Source organism: Trichomycterus rosablanca, chromosome 24 (assembly GCF_030014385.1).
Source record: "Trichomycterus rosablanca isolate fTriRos1 chromosome 24, fTriRos1.hap1, whole genome shotgun sequence".
Classification (NCBI taxonomy): Eukaryota; Metazoa; Chordata; class Actinopteri; order Siluriformes; family Trichomycteridae; genus Trichomycterus; species Trichomycterus rosablanca.
The window spans coordinates 11976989-11983127 of record NC_086011.1 but is presented as its reverse complement, the minus strand read 5'-3'; positions in this window follow the sequence as shown (position 1 = coordinate 11983127).

Genomic DNA, 6139 nt, shown 5'->3' with positions numbered 1-6139 from the left:
AATACATGTTTCACATTGTCCACAGCCCAAGATTTGCGCTCCTTGCACCATTGAAACCGACGTTTGGCATTGGCACGAGTGACCAAAGGTTTGGCTATAGCAGCCCGGCCGTGTATATTGACCCTGTGGAGCTCCCGACGGACAGTTCTGGTGGAAACAGGAGAGTTGAGGTGCACATTTAATTCTGCCGTGATTTGGGCAGCCGTGGTTTTAGGTTTTTTGGATACAATCCGGGTTAGCACCCGAACATCCCTTTCAGACAGCTTCCTCTTGCGTCCACAGTTAATCCTGTTGGATGTGGTTTGTCCTTCTTGGTGGTATGCTGACATTACCCTGGATACCGTGGCTCTTGATACATCACAAAGACTTGCTGTCTTGGTCACAGATGCGCCAGCAAGACGTGCACCAACAATTTGTCCTCTTTTGAACTCTGGTATGTCACCCATAATGTTGTGTGCATTGCAATATTTTGAGCAAAACTGTGCTCTTACCCTGCTAATTGAACCTTCACACTCTGCTCTTACTGGTGCAATGTGCAATTAATCAAGATTGGCCACCAGACTGGTCCAATTTAGCCATGAAACCTCCCACACTAAAATGACAGGTGTTTCAGTTATTTTTTCCAACCCCTGTAGTGCTTTACAACAATAAAGAAAAAACAGAACATAATAAAAATAATACAAATTAAAATGCACAATAACATTTCACACACAAGAGCAGAAATACTAGATGTGTCAATCCGCGAAGGCTAATGCATACAAATGTGTCTTAAGTCTTTTTAAACAGCTCCTTAGACCCCCAAGTCTAAAATCCAAGGACATACTATTCCATAACTTAGGACTGCATTGTCCTTTATTTTACACTTAGTTCTTGGGACTAATAATTCAACCAAACTTAACTAACTTTGGCTGGAGAACCTAAATGCCTTAGCATTCGAATACGGACTGATAATTCAGAAATATATTCCAGACCATCTTCAGTAAAAATCTACAGTAAAATAGAGTGAAGGCTTCATAATGTTGCAGGGCTGCTTTGCTGCCTCTGGAGGCTTTGAAAGTATTACAGGAACAACCAGATCAGAGGATTATCATAGCATTTAAAAAGGTTTGCTGGGTTCTACAGCATGATATTGCAATGCACAGATCTAAAAGTACATAAGAATGATTAAGAAGAAACTGGCCAGCAATGAGTACTGATCTCAATTGAAAATCTTTGTAGAGTGAAAATCTGCTATTGGAAAAAACAAAAACCTTGCTATCATTAAAAACTTAAGAGAACTGCAGTGCATAAACTACCAGGAGAGAGGTGGAAGAAGCTCACGAACGGCTTCAAAAAGTTCAGAGGTTAATTGTTCCAAATCAACAAATTGGTCAAAGGTTGTGCAACCACATATATCTATGTTTACATACTATGTTTTTTATTCCTATTTTTAGTAACTGCATTCATGTTAATAGGTCAAATAGTTTCTGTATTTGGACATGCTATTAAAATATTCTAATGATACAAAGTTGGTACATTCCCACTTATTTCTGAAGATATTAGCTAATCTTTAAGTAAACAGCTTTTACAGCTGGGCATTTACACAAACATGATTGGCTATGCCTGGAAGGGCGGGGGATGACAGAAGCCCTACCATGAATATGTACCCTGTCCAGGGTACTCTTGTGTATATAAAATAGACCGCTGCCCACAACCGCTAAGATCTGGGTTTGAATCTTAGTGGTGCTACAAATGATTGGCTATGTCTGAATGGGCCAAAGCCCGACGATGGATTTGTGCCCTGTCCAGGATATTCTTGTGACCACATATAAATATAGTATGTGTATGACGAATAAGATTATAAACTGTTTTTAATCCAGAACTGTTAGGAACTGTTTGTTCTTCCATGCAGAAACTGATGCCTCGTAAGGGAATTAGACACCTCTCCGGAATATTTAATTGATCGTGTTAAAATACCTGGCACAAAAATACTGACCCAAACCAACATACACTGGCGTTTCTATGACAGTCACGTTTAAACCAATCAAAGCAGCCTATAGGCGACATCTAGGAACGCGTGTGAAAAGAATTTTGATTAGGTTGCAACCTATTTCATAATACAAAATAAACCATGTCTTTTGAGTTTAAGCAGAACGAATGGAAGTCAACACAAAAGAAAACATAGAAAAAGACACTTGCCATCAATGAAAAGCAGGATGCAGAACCGGGTTTATCGTGTGACTGCAGTAGTCCAAAGGTCTCGAAACGCAGTAATTCATAAAACAGGTCCTCGCATTAGTATGTTTCTGCAAATCCACCTTTACACAAATTATATCCGTTTTAAATAAAGTAAAAATTATTACGTTTAATGTAATAATACAAAGACTGTATAAGTAGAAAGGTCGACGGATTGTGACAGTGATAATGCGACGGCAGGCGCCAAGCAAGGATCTGGACATACATGCGATGCCACTGATCATGCACCAGCTACCCTCACTCTACTGTGGAATCACACCTTATAAAATTTACCCTACTGTATATACCATTATTCTTCATCTACTGCCCCGATTTTCTTTTCAGATGCTGTCCGATAATACTTCCCAAATGTGCATTTCAATTACCCCTTTTGCCTACTGGCTTTCACATTACCTCGTCAACGCGCGTTGGTCAGCTGTTCCAAGCTCCACAATGGGATTCTTAACAGCATGTACACGTAGAATTCACGAGTCAGTGACATATGATGACGATGTAACCATAAATGAGGAGAAACTAAATTATGTAAATAAAATAACGTTTAGCTTAGTGTTTAAGGAAGTGGACGAGTGATTGGATGATTGCAAGTTCACTACAGCCAACTTGCCACAAAGTCAGTAATTTGTATTTGGCCACAATTATAATTAGCTTTGCATAAGGGCATCTACTAAATGCAATAAATGTAAGATTTTTACTTCTTTGTCTTAAAAGCTTTATTTACACATTTCGCCTTACAAAACAAGAAAATCAGAAACAGTTCTGATTAAGTATATAAAATAACAACAAAACAAAATCTATACGTTTTGATTTCTCTCCAATCTTTACACACCTTTTAAAATATTTGTAAAAAATGTAAATTATGTAAAATTACTTGTCGGTTTGAAACTCAGCTCTGCCATCTGGCAGGTTGGTCGCCTACTCGAACAACGATTACAGTGTATCACGAAAGTGAGTACACCCCTCACATTTCTGCAAATATTTCATTATATCTTTTCATGGGACAACACTATAGACATGAAACTTGGATATAACTTAGAGTAGTCAGTGTACAGCTTGTATAGCAGTGTAGATTTACTGTCTTCTGAAAATAACTCAACACACAGCCATTAATGTCTAAATAGCTGGCAACATAAGTGAGTACACCCCACAGTGAACATGTCCAAATTGTGCCCAAATGTGTCGTTGTCCCTCCCTGGTGTCATGTGTCAAGGTCCCAGGTGTAAATGGGGAGCAGGGCTGTTAAATTTGGTGTTTTGGGTACAATTCTCTCATACTGGCCACTGGATATTCAACATGGCACCTCATGGCAAAGAACTCTCTGAGGATGTGAGAAACAGAATTGTTGCTCTACACAAAGATGGCCTGGGCTATAAGAAGATTGCTAACACCCTGAAACTGAGCTACAGCATGGTGCCCAAGGTCATACAGCGGTTTTCCAGGACAGGTTCCACTCGGAACAGGCTTCGCCAGGGTCGACCAAAGAAGTTGAGTCCACGTGTTCGGCGTCATATCCAGAGGTTGGCTTTAAAAAATAGACACATGAGTGCTGCCAGCATTGCTACAGAGGTTGAAGACGTGGGAGGTCAGCCTGTCAGTGCTCAGACCATACGCCGCACACTGCATCAACTCGGTCTTCATGGTCGTCATCCCAGAAGGAAGCTGACGCACAAGAAAGCCAGCAAACAGTTTGCTGAAGACAAGCAGTCCAAGAACATGGATTACTGGAATGCCCTGTGGTCTGACGAGACCAAGATAAACTTGTTTGGCTCAGATGGTGTCCAGCATGTGTGGCAGCACCCTGGTGAGAAGTACCAAGACAACTGTATCTTGCCTACAGTCAAGCATGGTGGTGGTAGCATCATGGTCTTGGGCTGCATGAGTGTTGCTGGCACTGGGGAGCTGCAGTTCATTGAGGGAAACATGAATTCCAACATGTACTGTGACATTCTGAAACAGAGCATGATCCCCTCCCTTCGAAAACTGGGCCTCATTGCAGTTTTCCAACAGGATAATGACCCCAAACACAACCTCCAAGATGACAACTGCCTTGCTGAGGAAGCTGAAGGTAAAGGTGATGGACTAAACCCAATTGAGCACCTGTGGCGCATCCTCAAGTGGAAGGTGGAGGAGTTTAAGGTGTCTAACATCCACCAGCTCCGTGATGTCATCATGGAGGAGTGGAAGAGGATTCCAGTAGCAACCTGTGCAGCTCTGGTGAATTCCATGCCCAGGAGGGTTAAGGCAGTGATAATAATGGTGGTCACACAAAATATTGACACTTTAGGCACAATTTGGACATGTTCACTGTGGGGTGTACTCACTTATGTTGCCAGCCATTTAGACATTAATGGCTGTGTGTTGAGTTATTTTCAGAAGACAGTAAATCTACACTGCTATACAAGTTGTACACTGACTACTCTAAGTTATATCCAAGTTTCATGTCTATAGTGTCGTCCCATGAAAAGATATAATAAAATATTTGCAGAAATGTGAGGGGTGTACTCACTTTTGTGATACACTGTAGCTGTGGATTTACCTGGTGAAGGTGAAAAGATGCAGTCGGCTACTGCACTCATGTCGGAGGGGCCATGTGTTAGTCACGTCTCACCTCAGTCAGGGTGGAGATCAACAGTAGAGAAAAAGCGTAATGCAATCAGGTAATTGGATATGACTGTATGGTAAAACAAAATTATGTAAAAGTAAAAAAAAACAAAACTCATTACAGTTAGGGTGGCAGGGAATTTTTATGTTATTTTTTTATTTTATTTGTTAATACAACTCAATTCCTGCATTTCAGTCCTGAAACACATTCCAAAAAAGTTGGGATGGGGGCAATTTAGCGCTAGTAATGAGAAGAAAAAACTAAATAATTATGTGGTTCCAAACAGGTGACATCCACAGTTGAATGTATTCGTAGGTTAGTACAAAAGCAGCATCCAGAAAAGGCTGGGTCTTGTACCTCAAATGTACAATGTACCTCAAAGAAAGATTGGAGGGGATTTGCATATTTCTCCCTCTACAGTGCATAATATCATTAAACGATTAAAGGAATCAGGAGGAATTGCAGTTTGTAAAGGCCAAGGGCGCAAGCTTAAGCTGTATGTACAAAAGTACATTGAGATGTTAGAGCTGTTATGGCTGCAGAAGAAGAGGGTACGGGTACTGGACTGGCCTGCCTGCAGTCCTGACCTGTCCCCAATAGAGAATGTGTGGCGAAATAGACAAAATAAAACCTGAAACACTAAATCGCTTGGTTTCCTTTGTGCCAAAACGTCTTAAGTGTGGTGAAAAGGAATGGCAACATTACAAAGTGATAAAAGCATTACTGTCCCAACTTTTTTTGGAATGTGTTGCAGGCCTGAAATGCAGGAATGGATGTTTATTAATAAATGAAATAAAGTTGATCAGAAAAACATGAAATATCTCAGGTTCATCCTGTCTACAATAAAAGTAAAAGTTTTTTATTATTTGCATTTTTCATGCTGTCCCAACTTTTTCTGATTTGGGGTTGTATGATTTAATATTTTTTTAAATTAGGATTTTAATGTTTTACACTTTGGTTACATTCATGCTGTATAACTGTAGTTACTCGTTACACAAGACTCATCAGTTCACAAGTTTAATGTAAAACACAGTCATGGACAATTTTGTATCTCCAATTCACCTCACTTGCATGTCTTTGGACTGTGGGAGGAAACCGGAGCTCCCGGAGGAAACCCACGCAGACACGAGGGAATATGCAAACTCCACACAGAAAGGAACCGGCCTGCCCCACCCTGGGATCAAACCCAGGACCTTCTTGCTGTGAGGCGACAGTGCTAACCACCGACCCACTATGCCCCCCTCCCCAAATGATTTAATAAATCATAATATGGTTACTGCATACCTAGATGTACAGTGCTATAAA